This window comes from Dipodomys spectabilis, unplaced genomic scaffold (genome assembly GCF_019054845.1).
Source record: "Dipodomys spectabilis isolate Male_0828 unplaced genomic scaffold, ASM1905484v1 ptg000370l, whole genome shotgun sequence".
Lineage (NCBI taxonomy): Eukaryota > Metazoa > Chordata > Mammalia > Rodentia > Heteromyidae > Dipodomys > Dipodomys spectabilis.
The window spans coordinates 190,001-208,016 of NW_024871047.1; the positions used below are offsets into that span (position 1 = coordinate 190,001).

Here is an 18,016-nt window from a genome sequence, read left to right on the forward strand (position 1 = left end):
GGATAAATGGACAAACAATATACAAAGAAGACAAAAGCAGCAACAAAGAAAAAAACCTCTTGCTTCCATTTTCTGGAGTTCATTTGGATAAATATTATTTTATATGATCAGATGCACCTTTGACAACACAAGATTTTTAGAATTATCTTTAAGTAGTTGTACAAAGGCATTGTCATTCAACAAAATAGTTTATGAATGTTTCTTTTTTTTTACAATTAGAAAACTATCATTTATTGATAGATTCAAAGTATAATACAGGTTTCCAAAAGTGTGTCAGTGAGAATATCAGCATAAAAAAGAGAAACATGATAAAAAAAAACAACCTGAATTCATCATTGGCAATATTACATAACAATCAAGGTCCTCACATGCTAATGATTTTCACTTTACCTATATTGCCAATCTCCCACGCATCAAAAAAACACAAAACTAAGATTATCAAACTTGGGAAGCAATAAAGTACTCCATAATTTTTAAAACATAGTATTAGGAAAGTTTGGAAGATTTGCAAAATATATCCTAATCATCCATGTGTACAATTTCATTTCTAGTCATTTTTGCAATGATCATTAGTGAATAAAGAACAGATTTACAAGTTTATATAGCAGGGCATCTTGGGTCAACACAAAACTGTTACAAACTTTAGGTAAATACGTTTTTCATAAGACACAGCTAACACTTAGAGGAATTAAATAAAATTTCAAAACTTGGAAAGCAAATAAAGACAACTAAGAAGCATTTTCCACCAATGAATACGTTTCTTGATCAATGCCATCCCTCCAAAGCACACCCCTTCCCTCAATTATTTTATTTTATTTTTTCATGATGGTCCTGGGGCTTGAACTCAGGCCTGGGCATTGTCCTGTGCTTTTACTGAAGGCTAGCACTCCACTACTTCCTCAATTTTCTTAATTTTGTGGAATATGCATTGAATTTTGACTGCGTTCTTCCACCTTCCTCTCTTCATTCATGTACCTCTTCCCCTTCATTTCAACCCCCTTTCTGTGGTGATTCTGCCTAGTGCAGGGAAGTAAACAGTCACAGAGTTTCAGTTATTTGGGCCTACATCAGCCTGAGAGATGTTTGTGTAGATGGCTTATACTTTTAAGTTACTTTCTCAGTGTACGTTGAACAATACATTGAACTGCAGAATTGTGAAAAATCTGAGCTTATTTCATTCTGTGGTACTAAAATGTAACTAGAGCAGACTCATGGTAAAAATGGGATTTTGGCTGCCATCTAGTGTTGAAATAAAAGAAGTGATTATAGGCTTAAAGAAAACAACAACCTGCTTGGAATTTCTTGAAAAGGCAGACAAACAGATCCAAGTTGCGGAGACTGGCATAAACATGTAGCTAGCCTTTGAATATACAGCATACTAACCACCTTTAGGAAATGTAGATCCTCACTCAGGAGACTGAGATCTGAGGATGGAGGAGTCCCTGAGACTGACCCTTCTCCCTCACCCCAAAGTCTCCAGGACTTTCCGACCCCAGCTGGCTTTTAACTTCAATCCTTAGATCTCAGCCACTTGAGTAGGTAGGATTACAGGAATCAGCCACCAGGGCCTGGCCTGTGATACTCTTATCTCCAATTACCACTAGAAACAAGTGGAGCTGTAGCTCAAAGTGGCAGAACACTAGCCTTAAGTAAGAAAGCTCAGGGACAGTTCCCAGGCCCTGAATTCAAGCCCCACGACAAAAGAAAAAAAGAAAAGAAAAGAGAAAACAAGAGAGCTGGGTGCTGGTGACTCACACCTGTAATCTTAGCTACTCAGGAGGCTGAGATCTGAGGATCATGGTTCAAAGCTAGCTTGGGCAGGAAAGTTCTTATCTCCGGTCAACCACCAGAAAACCAGAAGTGATGCTGTGGCTCAAGTGCCTTGAGCTGAAGAGCTCAGGGATAGCACTTAGGCCCAGAGTTCAGGCCCATGACCAACAAAACAAAACACAAAAAAAAGAAAAAACAAGAAATGTAGATCAACTCAGTAAAAACACCCAGAACTTTCAGGCAACTATGACCTCAGCAAATGGTCAAAATAAGGCATCAGAGCACCACACATAGTCTGCTGCTTGAACAACACATTTAGCAAAACTTAAAATGTGACAAAATGTGACACAAGATGTAATAGCAGAATAGATCATACAGAAGAAGGGACCTATGAGCTCAAAGATATTTGAAAAGACACAGAGGACAAAGAAGATACAAGAGTGAAAAAAAATAAAGAAAGCTTAGGGGAAACATGCTGGTTCATATCCAAAGTTATGGATCTAATAAGTATATAATCATTCATAATTCTAGAAACATGAAAGATCTCTTCACCAACTCAGGGACCAAGCCTATTACTTTATTATCTGTTTTGAGACTGGGTCTTGCTATGTAGCCCTGGCTGGCCTCAAACTCATGATCTTCCTGTCTCAGCCTCCTGAGCTACTGGTATAACAGGCACAAACCACTGCCATTGCTTCTAACTTCTTTAGTAACTGATTTCCTTCCAGCAAGCTTGTTCATTCCTGTAAGCTTATGCTTATTCCCTTTCCACTCTCAATTCTCAGTAATGTACACACACACACACACACACACACACACACACACACACACACACACACTATCCTGAATGCAGGACCTGGGCACTTTCCTTGAACTTTTTTGCTCAAAGCTCATGCTCTAGCACTTGAACTACAGCCCCACTTCTGGCTTTTTGGTGGTTAATTGCACATGAGTCTCACAGACTTTCCTACCTGGGCTGGCTTTGAATCACAATCCTCAGATCTCAGCCTCCTGGCTAGCTAGGATTACAGGCGTGAGCCAGTGGTGCCCAGCTCAGTTTTTTTTTTTTTTTTTTTTTAAAGATAAATCCTGAGCTAACTAATGTAGTTCAGAACAAATGTGTTAGAAACTTTCACACAGAAACACAAAGATTTCAAAACAAACTGCTTTTATTCAGCTCCATAAACAATTTTATTGTGACATGTACATGACTTTAGATTTTTTTTTGTGTGTGTGTCCCCGGTTGAGCAATAATGTTCAATTTTTAAAACACTTAAGATTTAACAGAGATGGCACATTCCAGATTAGTTCACAAATCTGATTACATTCTGACTCTGATTTCCTTTGAGGTATATGGTAGAGATGAAGCCATTCATTACTTTTAGGCTGTTTTTTGGGGGGTTGGGGGGTACTGGGATAGTGGGATCATAAGCCTTAATGCTTGTTTGTCCAACACGACACCACAGTTCATGAAATTACTTAAAAAAACCAATTTGTCACAATTTCACTTATGGAGCGAAGCAGATATCGGGCTTGCATTTTCTCATTCTTCTTCCGTAGTGGTGTTGGTGGTGGAAACTGAAAGAAAAACTCTTAGTTACTTTCTCCTTTCTACTTTTCAGTAATGCACTCCCACCCCCACCTGTAGAAATGGGATCTGGCTGATCCCACACATGAATAGTCAAGTATTATCAAATTTCAGCTGTATTAGATACCTAAGTAAAAATATATAAAGTAAAAACTAGAAAATTTTACTTCTAAATCCCCCTGAGTTATTGAAACTGAATTAAATTAAAAAAATAGAATCCCAGTTAAGACCTGATAAAATCAATGTAGAACAAAGAGAAGCCACTCTTAGTGAGACACAGATTTGACCTCTTCCTGCTCCACCCTGTATGAGTGAATTAAAAATAGAAAAAGGTCAAAACTCAATCTAGTCTATCTTTAGATGGTATTTTTTTTCCTTCCTTCTCTTTTTTTTGTATTTTTATCTCCAACTTATCTGCAATTATATTATTCTTTTTTCAATCAGAACTTTTTTTGGGGGGGGGGGGTCCGGTCATGGGGCTTGAACTCTGGGCCTGGGCGCTGTCCCTCAGCTCTTCAGCTCAAGGCTAGCTCTCTACCACTTGAGCCACGGCGCCACTTCCGGCTTTTTTCTTTTTGCTTATGTGGTGCTGGGGAATCGAACTCAGGGCCTCAGGCATGCAAGGCAATCACTCTACCACTGAGCCACCATCCCAGCCCAGAACATTTTTTTATCTTTAAGTAGTTGTGCCAAGGGCATTCAACGTATCAGTTTATGAGTACCATGCATCTAGATCAATGTCACCCCTTTCATCATTGTTCTTCTCCCAAGCCCTATCCATCCCTTATTTTATTATTATTAGAACTTAAGCAAGCTGGGCACCAGTGGCTCATGCCTGTAATCCTAGCTACTCAGGAGGCTGAGATCTGAGGATCTGAGGTTCAAAGCCAGCCCTACGCAGGAAAGTCCATGAGACTACTATCTCCAATTAACTACCAGAAAACTGGAAGCGATGCTGTGGCTTTTGCTGAAGAACTCAGGGACAGTGCCCAGGCCCAGAGTTTAAGCCCCACGACTGACCAACACCCCCCCCCCCCCCCCGAAAAAAAAAACAAACTCTTAAACAAGTACAGTAAAATGTTAAGCTATTGTCATTCACTGACATTCTACCACAACAAGATTTGGATAGTAAGATCTTATGGTTTGTGTAAGAAGTGTCCTCCTAGGACACTATGTTGAAGGCTTGGCCCCAGCACGTGGATCCAATCACTGAATCATTAGGGCTCTGGCCTGATCAATGAATCCATCTTCGGATGGACTCATACTTTGATGACATTAGTAGGAAATGGTGGAAATCAAGAGGTGCAGCCTGATTGGAGAAACGAGGTCACTAGTAGTGTGCTTTTGAAGGATATGTACCTTATCTTGGCTTGACCTTAACCCTCTTTCTGCCTCTTGGCTGCCATAAGATGAGAAGCTCTGTTCTACCTGCCCTCTTCCCCTTGAACTTCTGGCCAAAAATAATGGACCCAGCCAACCATGGACTGAAACTTCTGAAATCTTTCTCTGAAGCTGCTTTCTGAGAAGGCATTTTGTTACAACAATGAAAAATGACTAGCATGTAAGAATAAAATTTCTAAGGTATAAATTAAGAGGTTATTGCAATAGAAATTTCTTTTGTCAATCCCAGGGCTTGAACTCTGGGCCTAGGCACTGTCCCTGAGCTTCTTTTGCTCAAGGCTAGCACTCTACCACTTGAGCCACAGCTCCACTTCCGGCTTTTTCTGTGTATGTGGTACTGAGGAATCGAACCCAAGGCTTCATGCATGCTAAGCAAGCACTCTACCACTAAGCCACATTCCCAGTCCTGCAATAGAAATTTTGTCTCTATCCTCATTTTATGTTCTGAGGATGATATTTTTTTCTAAAAAATATTGGCATTGTGTATGTGCCAATAGATAAAGGGTAAAGAGCCAGCCCTGGTGGCTCACGCCTGCAATCCTAACTACTTAGGAGGCTCAGATCTGAGGACTGAGGTTCGAAGCCAGGATGGGTAGGAAAGTCTATGAGACTCTTATCTGAAATTAAGCACCAAAAAAGCTGGAAGTGGAGAGTAGTGGCTCAACTGGTAGAGCGCTAGGGTCAGGTCAATACCCAGGACCTCAGTTCACGCCTCAGGACTAGAACCAAAAAATGTTTTTGTATGGTTCTCCCATAAGTTACTGAAATAATATCCATTTTGGTTTAGTTTTTTGCATTTGTACATTCTCTTCAGTACATAAGAACAGTACTGTATGCTGATGTCATAATATTATTATTACTAAATATGGTAAACGTGAAACTCTTTTTGTTGCTCTACCAGACTCTAAGCCAGACAATGAGTAAATACCTTCAAAACCAATTGTTTCACCTTTATTCTCCTCTGAAACCACTTAATTAAAAGTAGAATGTTTAATTGATCAATTGAAGACAAATCCTGAGCCACTTTATCAGTCTTTTCGCTCACTCAGTGAGTGAATTTTATAGATTCTTGGATCTAGGGGAAAAAAATCTTTACTTATGTTAAATGAATCTTTTTTTCATTAAAAAATTACAGGGGTTGGGAATGTGGCTTAATAGTAGAGTGCTAGCCTTATGCAAAAAAAGCTCGGGGACAGTGCCCAGGCCCAGAGTTCAACCCCCAGGACTGGCCAAAAAAAAAAAAAAAAAAAAAAAATCCAGGGCTAGGATGTAGCTAAGTGGCAAAGTGCTTGCTCAGCAAGTGCAAGTCTTAGGCTTGATTCCTAGTACCAAAAAAGAAGAGACAAAAAAATTCCAGCTGGGCACTGGTGACTCACACCTGTAATTCTAGCTACTAAGGAGGCTAAGATCTGAGGTTTGAAGCCAGCAAGGTCAGATAAAACCTAGAGATGCTTATCTTCAGTTAACCACCAAAAAATTGAAAATGGAGCTGTGTGGCTCAAGTGCCAGCTTTGACTGTAAAAGCTAAGGGACAGTGCCCAGGCCCTGAGTTCAAACCCCAGTACTAGTGGCACACACACAAAAACTCCAAGGCAAATCATTGGGTCCTTTGGATCAGACCTACTTATCTAATTTATTGAGCAGTTTCCAGGTTTTTTTTTTCAGTTTCCAATAAGATGTTCCTCATTTCTGTCTAAGGGCTCATCAGGAATGGCCTTTACTGTCCTAAGACTTAGGGCAGGTCCTTACCCTTTATATACTCACATATACACAATGCCTAAATATATTTTTTTCCCAGAAAAATATAAACCAGATTTTTGTTTTCTGTGAGTGCAAGAGCTTGGAGTACCACAGAGAAAATAAAATTTTCATTGGACAAAACTAGTTCACTGTTCTCGGACTGATACTCAAGAGAAAAGCTCTTTATGTGGATCAGCAGAGTTCCTCCTTCATGATGGGAATGTGGCCTTTGATAAATATTTGGAATTTAAAGCCTTATAAAGAAATTTTATTTATGACTATGACTGGGCATTGGTAGATGAGAGAGTAAGTTTCTTTCCTGAAACTAGTCTTATGGGTGGGATAAAAGGCCTTTGTGGATTTAGGTAAGGTGGTTATAGTTGTAAATGCTATGTGTATATAATGTAAATGTAGTATGTATGGGTAAATGTGTGTGTATGTATATACATGTAAATGTGTGTATGTATGTGCATATGTATGCATGTACATGCATACATATACATGATAACCAGGCTGCAGAAATGCCTTTTTCTTTTAATTTTTTTTTTGCCAGTCCTGGGGCTTCAACACAGGGCCTGGGCCCTGTCCTTGAGCTTCTTCTGCTCAAGGATAGCACTGTACTACTTGAACCACAGTGCCACTTCCAGCTTTTTCTGTTTATATGGTACTGAGGAATGGAACCCAGGGCTTCATGCATGCTAGGCAAGCACTCTACCACTAAGCCACATTCCCAGCCTGCTTTTCTCATGAATATAGCACTATTTAAACTCCTGAAAACTGGGAAGTAAAATAATTAGAAGTGGAGGGTAGGGATGAGGATGGGAGCAATGTATTTTACCCTACATTCAAAACATTATTTAGGGCTGGGAAGTTGGCTCAGTGGTACAGCGGTTGCCTTGCATGCATGAGGCCCTGGGTTCGATTCCTCAGCACCACATAAGCAGAAAAAAAAAGCCAGAAGTGGCGCTGTGGCTCAAGTGGTAGAGTGCTAGAGGTAGTGGTGGAGGTGAAGGACAGCGCCCAGGCCCAGAGTTCAGGCCCCACGACCGGACCAAAACAAAACAAAACAAAACAAACAAACAAAAAACATTATTTACCAGACAGGCACTGGTACCAGGCTCACGCCTGTAATCCTAGCTACTTAGGAGACTGAGATCTGAGGACGGTGGTTCAAAGCCAGCCTGGGAAGGAAAATCTGTGAGACTCTTATCTCCAATTAATCACCAGAAAACTGAAGTGGCGCTGTGGCTCAAGTAGTAGAGCGCTCCCTTTGAGCTGAAGAGCTCAGGGACAGTGCCCAGACCCAGAGTTCAAGCCCCATGACCGACAAAAAACAAAAACAAAAACACTAAACCCAGCTGCTCTCTAGAAGGTACTCAATTACTACTCTTCTTACCTTTGCTCCCTTTATGGTCTAGAAAGTTAAGGGTTGCTAAGGCATAGAAGTTAAGTTAGAGAGCGGAAGGAATGGGAGCCACTTGGACTTCATTTATCCCCCAATTCTGTTCCTATACATCTATTATTTATGAGAAAGATACATGGTCATGCATAATTGCTTCTTGGGCACTGATTTTGCTATAAAGGTGATATGCTATGGGATTGGCTATGTTGGTTAAGAGTCTGTAAAATTTAGAGAGAAGATATATGCCTTATTTTGAACTTAGTGAAGGCGGAGGAAACAAGAAAGAATACCTTCAAGTTCTGAGAGTCAGCAAAAAATACTGCATTGAGAGCTTTTTTTAAGGATAAGTTTCCTCTTGCTCTAAATCCCAATGAGCAAGCCCACCCCATTCTTGAAGTTCAGAGTCATCTTAACACTCCTGTTTGGATGGAACATATCGCAAATGGGTATGTTACACAAGAGTTCCAAACACCAGATGGTGAGGCTATAATGAAACAAATATAACTTCAGTAATAATATAAACAAAAAGGAAGATACCTGATGTAGATGCTCCCGTGTTGTCACTAGTTTGAGAGTTTAAAAGCATCTGCCTAGGGTATAGAGGTACATTGTCATTAATTGTGACATCAGCAATTTGAAGTGTTATTTATATGAATATACATTCATAAAACTATGCCCTATTCATACTGGAAAGGAGATTGATGGAAGATTCTGACCTTAATTTTAGAACAAGACATCTTTCAATTAAAAAGGTAGAGAGAGAGATGTGAAATTTATTTTACTTTAATGATAAAGGAAATATGTGTCCCTTTCTTAAATTGCAAGTGGCAAACTAAAAGTAGATTATTGAACAAAACTAAAATGTTCTGACTTTTACAGAACATTGATTTGTACTTCATTGTACTTCCATTTTATCAGAAATATGCTGGGAATGTGTAGTTCCTGCCTAGCAAGTATGAGGCCTTTAGTTTAAAATGTAGTACCACCCAAAGAAATAGATTTACTGTCTCTCTTATTCTTTATTTATTTATTTTTGTCAGTCATAGGGCTTGAACTCGGCCTGAGTGCTGTCCCTCAGCTCTTCAGCTCAAGGCAAGCACTCTATCACTTGAGCCACAGCACCACTTATGGTTTTCTGGTGGTTTATTGGAGATAAAAGTCTCATGGACTTTCCTGCCCAGGCTGGCTTTGAACCGAGATCCTCAGATCTCAGCCTCCTGAGTAGGTAGGATGACAGGCATGAGCCACCAGTGCCCGGCTCTCTTACTCTTTTTAAGCATGAAAATTCTTAACAAACATCACAGCATGTTTACAACAATAACAACAAACTCCTAAAAAACCTAATACTCAAAATACAACTCCCCCTGCCAAAAAAACCCACACAGCTGAACACCGGTGCCTTATGCCTGTAATCCTAGCTACTCAGGAGCCTGAGATTTGAGAATTATGGTTCAGAGCCATTCCTGGCAAGAAAGTCTGTGAGATTCTTATCTACAATTAACTACCAAAAATCCAGAAGTGGAGCTATGGCTCAAGTGGTAAAGTGCTATCTTTGGGCGAGAAAAGCTCAGGAACAACGCCCAGCCCTGAGTTCAAGCCCTATTACCAGGAACAATAACAACAAAACCCCAATGTCCAAAGTAGTCTAAAGTGATGTCATTGTTTCCTGCTACTTACCATTAAACAACCCTCATGTGATAGAAATGTCCTATGCAAGAGCACTTTGTAGATGGAATGGAGATAAACATATGTGGGATTCTGTAGTCGATTTGGTGGAAAGTGGGGGATACAGTTGGCCTTTTGCTCTTAAATAGAGCCACCTTTTGTTAATTATTTTCCTGTAATGAGGTGGTTCTCAATTTCTCATGTGCGATTCTCATACTTGTCTCAGGCTATATTTATTTGTGCTGTTATTATTATGAGATCTGTATAAAGATGCCCTGGATTGTTGGGTCCCAAGGAACATTACTACCGTGCAGTCTGTATAGCTCAGCTATTTGCCATGGTCACTGAATGAACGACAGGATTTTGTATTTGTTTTGTCTCCTCTTTAAAGAGCACATTTTTTTTTTCTGTAAGGAGAAGTGCAGCATTTTGGATGAATCTGTACAAAAGCAGATGAACTACAGTTAAAAAAAGTGTTTCTTTTGTGGAAAATTGAAAATTGGCTTTTATCTGAAGTGCCTTAAGTAGACTCTTAATTTCCTTTTTCTAGTAATGATACATTATAGTGGCAAAGATAACCAAATGTCTGGCTGTGTTCTTTTTGACTCTGTCAATAAACTTTACAACATAAAAAAAATAAAGTGATGTCATTCACTATGGATTTAATTGAACTCCTAAATTCTTTTCCATCTGATAACAAGGGTAATATTCCAAGCATAGGTAATGTGTTTCTTCCTAGATATCTCAAAACCCAAGTAAGCTTAAGGTACATACTTCAAAATGGCAGGATTTATTGTTATTTTGCCAATGATGACCCTCACATTATCTTCAGGGTCACTGTCACTGAAGCTATTCTCATCTTCATCCTCTGTGGATACCTATTAAATGATCAAGATTAACAGGGAAAGTCAAAGAGGAAAACAGCACTAGATAGAAGTTCCGGCAGTGTTAATATTCACATTATGTGATAGCCTGAAACAATGAAAAATAAAGTTGAGACAAGGCTTAATCATCAGCTTCACCCCATAAGCAGCTTTAAACAATAAAAGAAAGTTATATCTTAATCAGTGGATATGAATATGACCAGAGGCTCACAGGAACTAAACTGTATTTATTCCAGTACTTGCTAATTCAGTATTTGGAGCAATTTTATAGCCCATAATTATCATGATTACTTAAAGACAACTACTGTATATTTACTGGAAACAAAGAAAGGCATTATATTATTGATTTTATACTATATTATAAAGATATGTAATAAAAATAGTAATGCCATTTAAATAGTACATTGTACTCCATATATACTTGCACATTTATTATGCATCAATTAAAAATAAAATTAAACTGGGCACTGGTGGCTCCTGCCTGTAATCCCAGCCATCCAGGGGACTGAGATCTGAAGATCTCAGTTCAAAGCCAGCCCAGGCAGGAAAGTCCAATTAACCATCACAAAGCCAGAAGTGAAGCTGTGGCTCAAGTGATAGAACACCAGCCTTGAGCAAAAAAGCTCAGGGATAGTGCTCAAGCCTTGCGTTCAAACCTCAGGACTGGCACACAAAAAAGATATTTTTTCCATTAAAGACATACTAGCCAAGAACAATGTGGAAAGGTACTCAGCACATCACTAATCACCAGGGAAGTACAATTCAAAACTGATACTGTAAGGCATAAATTTACATCTGTTAGGATAACTCTTGTCAAAAGGTCAATATAATCTGTATAAACGTAGAGAAAAATGAGCCCGTGTGCAGTATGAAGGTAAATTGGCAGAGCCACTATCTCTGTCAGAGGACCAATCATATGGAAGCAGCATTTGATTTGTTATGTATGGTTCAAAGGAGTTGAATTAGAGTAAACAGTTTAAACTACAGCAAAACAGCTCTTCACTTGGCATAAGCAGCAAAGTTCTAATAGCAGAGCTCTTCAAAGATCTAACAGGCTCCCTTGGGAGGCAATTAATTCCCTATCCACAGAAATATTAAATGGCAGGCTAGAATTACTGTAGGACATAAAAGCACCACATGACTTTATTAGATTAGATCTTTCTAATGACAGTTTGGAGATCTGCAAACATATTTAGGATCTAATTCTCAAAGACAAATTACATAGGCACATTTGCTTTTTCCTTTTTCAAACAAGAATGGGAAACTTTGTAGTTTTTTTTTCTCTCTCTTTCTCCTATTGATTTTTATCTCAAGGCTCTAATAGGACTTATGAAAAAGACTATGATGACTAGCCAAATACATTCTCAGTGAAGTTCAATTTTAATGGACATCGTATCCTAACAATACACATATGTTAGCGTCTTTGGATCTTTCCCTTTGTCATTTCCCATGTTCCTCAGGTTCCCACGTATCAGTATTTTGTGTTCTCCTTTCCCCACTCACACTTTGGTGACCGTTTATATCATCATCATCACTGCTGGCCTCTTTTTGAAGAATTTCTCGCAGGTGAAGTGAATTTTCTTGACTAGAAATAAATCACATAACAAACACTATTGCTCCATACCCAACTGTATGCAATTTAAAAGAGACCACACGGGGCTGGGAAGGTGGCTCAGTGGTAGAGCGCTTGCCTTGCATGCATGAGGCCCTGGGTTTGATTCCTCAGCACCACATAAGCAGAAAAAAAAAAGCCGGAAGTGGTGTTATGGCTCAAGTGGTAGAGCGCTAGCCTTGAGCTGAAGAGCTGAGGGACAGCACCCAGGCCCAGAGTTCAGGCCCCATGACCGGATCCCCCCCCCCAAAAAAAACACCAAAAACTAAAAGAGACCACACAATGAAACCTATTTCAATATTTTATCAGAAAGTTAAAATAAGGGGGGCTGGGGCAAAAAAAGTTAGAGTGGGGTGAATGGGATCAAAGTATATTATATGCATGTATGGAAAGGTCACAATGAAACCCTTCATTTGTATAATTCAATTTAAAATGTAAACACACCAAGAAAACAGAGAGTTAAGTAGGAATATATTTTTACATGGAATACAGGGGTTAAAATCAAATGAAGGAATAAGTAAAATTGAATTTTGAGAATGCATTGAACAGATAGTTGAAGCGGAGAGAGTTATCAGGAGTTATACACAACAATTTAATTTTAAATATGAAACAAACTGAAATTCAGAGGGATGGGTCTGTTTTCACCACAATTCTACAGCCAGAGGTTTGAATTTGCTCTTGATTGTTTTAAAATATCTTTGCAATCTTAAGTGGTTCATCTGATATATTTGGGTTTTTTTTGGTCCACTTTGTTGTACTTAGTGACTTAAGAAAAGCTTCAGTTTGGATTTTTGCTCAGTTTGTTCTTGTTAGCTAACCTAATTTTTTTTTGTGTATGTGTGTGAATACTGGTCTTGGGACTTGAACTCAGGGCCTGGGCACTGCCTGAGCTTTTTTTTTTTTTTTTTGCTGAAGGCTAGTACTCTATCACTTGAGCATCAGCTCCACTTTTGGCTTTAATTGGAGACAGGAATTACACAAACTTTTCTGCCTGGACTGTACTCATACCTCAATCCTCAGTAAGGAGGATTACAGGCATGAGCCCTGATGTCCTGCTTCTGCTATCCTAATTTTGATTTCTAGTATTTGTAAATAAAAGCAGGTTTATTAAAGCCAGATGCTGGTGTTTCATGCCTATAATCCTAGCCACTCAGGAGGCTGAGATATGAGGATTTTGGTTCAAAGACAGCCTGGGCAGAGAAGTCTGTGAGACTATTATCTTCAATTAGGCACGCCCGAACCAGAAGTGGAGCTGTAGCTCAAGTGGCAGAGCACCAACCTTGAGCAAAAAAGAAGCTAAGGCCAGGCCCTGAGTTCAAGTCCTGTGACTGACAAAAAAAGTTTTGTTACTTACCCCAATGATGAGCTGTCTTTCAACTTCCTGGTGAAATCACCTGTATATATGAAAAATAAAGTTAATGTAAAAACCCAAGTGAAAAGCAAAGAGGAGGCTGAGAATGTGGCTTAGTGGTGGAGTGCTTGCCTAGCATGCAAGAAGCCCTGCGTTTGATTCCTCAGTACCACATAAATAGAAAAAGCCAGAAGTGGTGCTGTGACTCAAGTGGTAGAGCACTAGCCTTGAACAAAAAGAAGCTCAGGGACAGTGCCCAGGTCTTGAGTTCAAGCCCCAGGACTGGAATAAAGAGCAAAGAGGAATGTGGAAGGAAAGGGAAAGGGTTAGAGGACATGTTGTACTTGATCTGCTGGTGGTAGAAAGTCCCTAATATGCGGACCCTTGCTCTGTCACTGGCTCCTGTTATTCATTCTTGAAAAACTAATGGACTGCCAGTCACTGGTGGCTCATACCTATAATCCTGACTACTCAGGAGGCTGAGATCTAAGGATTAAGGTTTGAATCAGCCAGGGCAGGAAAGTTCATGAGACTCTCATCTTCAATTAATCACAGAAAGTGGCACCGTGGCTCAAATGGTAGAGTGCTAGCCTTGAGTAAAAGAAGCTCAGGGACAGTGCACAGGTCCAGAGTTCAAGCCTTGGACCGAGAAAACAAAACAAAACAAAACAAAAACACTCTCCCCACACCCAATGGACAGCCAGGCCCTGGTGGCTCATACATGTAATTCTTTTTTTTTTTTTTTTTTTTTTGCCAGTTGTGGGGCTTGAAAACTGGGCCTCGGTGCTGTCCCTCAGCTCTTCAGCTCAAGGGTAGCACTCTACCACTTGAGCCACAGCACCACTTCTGGCTTTTTTCTGCTTATGTGGTGCTGAGGAATCAACAAGCACTCTACCACTGAGCCACCTTCCCAGCCCCACACCTGTAATTCTTGCTACTCAGGAGGCTGAGATCTGAGGATTGTGGTTCAAAGCCAGCAGGGATAAGAAAGTTTGTGAGACTTCTATCTCCATTTAACTACCAGAAAACCAGAAGTGAGCAGGGCACCAGCTCACACCTGTAACCCTAGCTACTCAGGAGGCTGAGATCTGAGGATTGTAGTTTGAAGCTAGCTAGGACAGGAAAGTCTGAGACTCTTATCTCCAATATACTACTCAGAAAAAGCCAGAACAAAAGAAGCTCAGGGACAGCACCCAGGCCCTGAGTTCAAGCCCCATGTCAAAACCAAACAACAACAACAAAATCCAAAAATCTAAATTCCTCTAGGATAATCTTAGCAGATGAGCAGAATAGCTTAATATCTATATCCATGTGACCATATAAGATGATGCTAAGTGAAATGAACTCCAAAGCATGAACACAAGAGGTTCTTTCTTTCTTTCTTTCTCTTTTGTGGGTTGTGGGGCCTGAACTCTGGGCCTGGGCACTGTCCCTCAGCTCTTCAGCTCAAGACTAGTGCTCTACCACTTGAGCCACAGCACCATTTCCCACTTTTTCTGCTTATGTGGTGCTGAGGAATTGAACCCAGGGCCTCATGCATGCAAGGCAAGCACTCTACCACTAAGCCACCTTCCCAGCCCTGTTATTATTGTTTTTAAGGTACTATGTGATTTTTTTCTTTTGTATGTTCTTCCCCCTATGGCATATCCTCTATTGTCATTGTATTTGATTTTGGTAGCCTGGTATTGCATGTATGTTTATTTAAATTAGGGAAGGGTGAGACAAAGAACAAGGAGGGGGGAACCAATGCAACAGCAATATACACAAGGTAATATGTTGGAAATGATCTGTACAACTTTCAGGGGGCGGGGCGGGGATAGGGAAGGAGGGAGAGGGAAAGGAGGAGAAAAAATGAGGGTAGGGCAACAAGTTTGACAAGAAATGTACTTGTTACCTTACACATGTAACTGTAACCCCTCTGTACATCACCTTGACAATAATAAAAAAAAAAATGGAAAAAAATTGTCTGCTACTTTAAAATAATCCAAAAAACTAAAAAAAAAAAAACCCAACCAGTGGATTTAAGTTTAATGATATCAATGAACCTAAACATAGCCAAGATGTTTTTTTTTTGTCAGTCATGGGGCTTGAACTCTGGTCCTGGGTGCTGTCCCTCTGCTCTTCAGCTCAAGGCTAACGCTCTACCGCTTGAGCCACAGCGCCACTTCCGGTTTTGTAGTGGTTTATTGGAGATAAGTGTCTCATGGACTTTCCTGCCCGGGCTGGCTTTGAACCGCGATCCTCAGATCTCAGCCTCCTTAGTAGCTAGGATTATAGGCGTGAGCCACTGGCGCCCGGCTATAGCCAAGATTTTGTTAGAATCCTATAGCAAAGTTGGAGGAGAGACAATAGCATTTAGCAACTTTGGTACTGGAACCTGTAGTGCTAGTGGGCCCTTTAAAGTAACAAGGAGGGATGTAGCTTGGTGGTAAAGTGCTTGCCTAGCAAGTGCAACATCCTGGGTTCAACCCCTAGTACCAAAAAAGAATAGACTAAAAAATATAATTAAAAAACCCATTACACACACACACACACACCCCCCACATTTTCTTGATTCATTCATCTGCTGAGAGGTATCTGGGTTGGTTCCATAGCTTAGCTATGGTGAATAATGCTGCAATAAACATAGTTGTGCTGGTAGCTTTAATATGACCTTGTTTGTGATCATTTGGGTAAATGCTCAGAAGTGGGATTGCTAGGACATAGGGGAGCTCTACGTGGAGTCTTTTTTTTTTTTGTCTGTCGTGGGGCTTGAACTCTGGCCCTGGGCGCTGTCCCTCAGCTCTTCAGCTCAAGGCGAGCGCTCTACCACTTGAGCTACAGCGCCACTTCCGGTTTTCTGGAGATAGGAGTCTCATGGTCTCTCCTGCCAGGGCTGGCTTTGAACTGTGATCCTCAGATCTCAGCCTCCTGAGTAGCTAGGATTACAGGTGTGAGCCACCAGCGCCTGGCTATGTGGAATCTTTTGAGGAACCTCCATACTGCTTTCAGAGTGGTTGAACAAGTTTACACTGCCACCAACAATGCAGTAGGGTTCCTTTCTGTCCAGATCCCCTCCAGCATCTGTTGTTATTAGAGTTCTTGATTATAGCCATTCTAACTGGGGTGAGGTGATTCTCAATGTTTTAATTTGCATTTCTTTTGTGGCCAGAGATGTTAAGTATTTCTTTATGTGTCTATTGACCATTCTTATTTCCTCTTCAGAGAAGTCTCTAAGTCTTTAGCCCACTTATTAATTGGGCAGTTGTTTGAGGATTTGTTGTTGGGGGATTTAATTTTTTGAGTTCTAAGTATATTTTAGATATAAAGCCCTTGTCCATTGTATGGCTAGTGAAGATCTTCTCCCAATTGGTAGGCTTTCTATTGATCTTGCTAGCTATGTCCTTTGCCATGCACTTTCATGCAATCCCACTTGTCTGACCTTTCTTTGATTTGTTGTGTTTCTGGGTCTCTATTAAGAAAATTTCAGCCTGTGCCAAGGAGACTTAGGATTTCTCCTATTCCTTCCTGTAATGTTTTCAGGGTGTCAGCTTTGACTTCGAGGTCTTTGATCCATTTGGAGTTGATTCTGGTGTAGGGTGATATATGGGGATCTATCTTTAGTTTTCTACGGGTGTTTAACCAATTTTACCAACACCCTTTACTGAAGAGGCTGTCTTTCTTCCATTCTATTTTTTTTAGCTTCCTTATTGAGGAGGTAAAGAAGTCCATACAAGATCTAAAATAAAACTCCAACAAAGAATTTGAAGCCATCAAATATGACCAATTAGAAGGGAAGGAAATAAAAACCTAGAAAGTCTTGTCCAATTCTTTCTTGACAGTTTTACAGTTTGCCCCATGGGGCGGTGACATCAGCCTCTTAATGGCTGTCCCCTCCAGTGGGCCAGACCACGGGTTATTACATTAGAATTACAGGCATGAGTCACCATGCCCGGCCTAATATATATATTATAATACATATTATATATTATATTATATACATATTATATATATTTAAAGAATCTTATGAAGACATAATCTTACTTGAATTGAAAACTTAAACCCTTTTGTATAAGTAGTTAAAAATAAGGGGGAGGGAAAGTGGGAGAAAATGAGGGAGGGGGTAACATTTTACAAAAAAAATGTACTCATTATCTTACTTAAGTAACCGTAACCCTCCTGTACATCACCTTTACAATAAAATATTATTAAGAAAAAAAAAAGACCGTATCTCTGAACTCATGACCAGTGCAGGTGCTCTTCCTCCTGAGGGCAGGGATAAGAAAGCAGGGAGTTACCAATGTTCAAATGCTCTTCGTTGCCTTTGGGCTTCAAGGGAATGCTCACATGGCCGTTCTCTTTCGGAAATTCGGGTTCCTGCTCTTCAGACATATCTACGGAATTAGATGCCTACCTTTGGGGATAGAATAAGAGGGGAGATGTTAGAGGAAGCAGGCCCGAGGCAAAGCACAAGTAGCGCAGATATGGAAGGAAATGGAGCAGCAGCAAGCGAGTTGGCAAGGGGAGGGGAGGGGAAGTTGAAGGAGCGGAGTGGGGGGAAGGGAGTGGGAGAGAGGGGGAGTGGGGTGTGTGTGGGGGGCAGAAGTGGGAGGGGGAACGGCGA

At 40.3% G+C, this 18,016-nt stretch overlaps 1 pseudogene; it reads right to left on the reverse strand.

Moving 5' to 3' along the window:
* The window catches only part of LOC122096382, a 43,885-nt pseudogene extending 26,101 nt beyond the window's left edge, over window positions 1-17,784 (reverse strand).
* Between the last annotated feature and the right edge of the window lie 232 nt (window positions 17,785-18,016).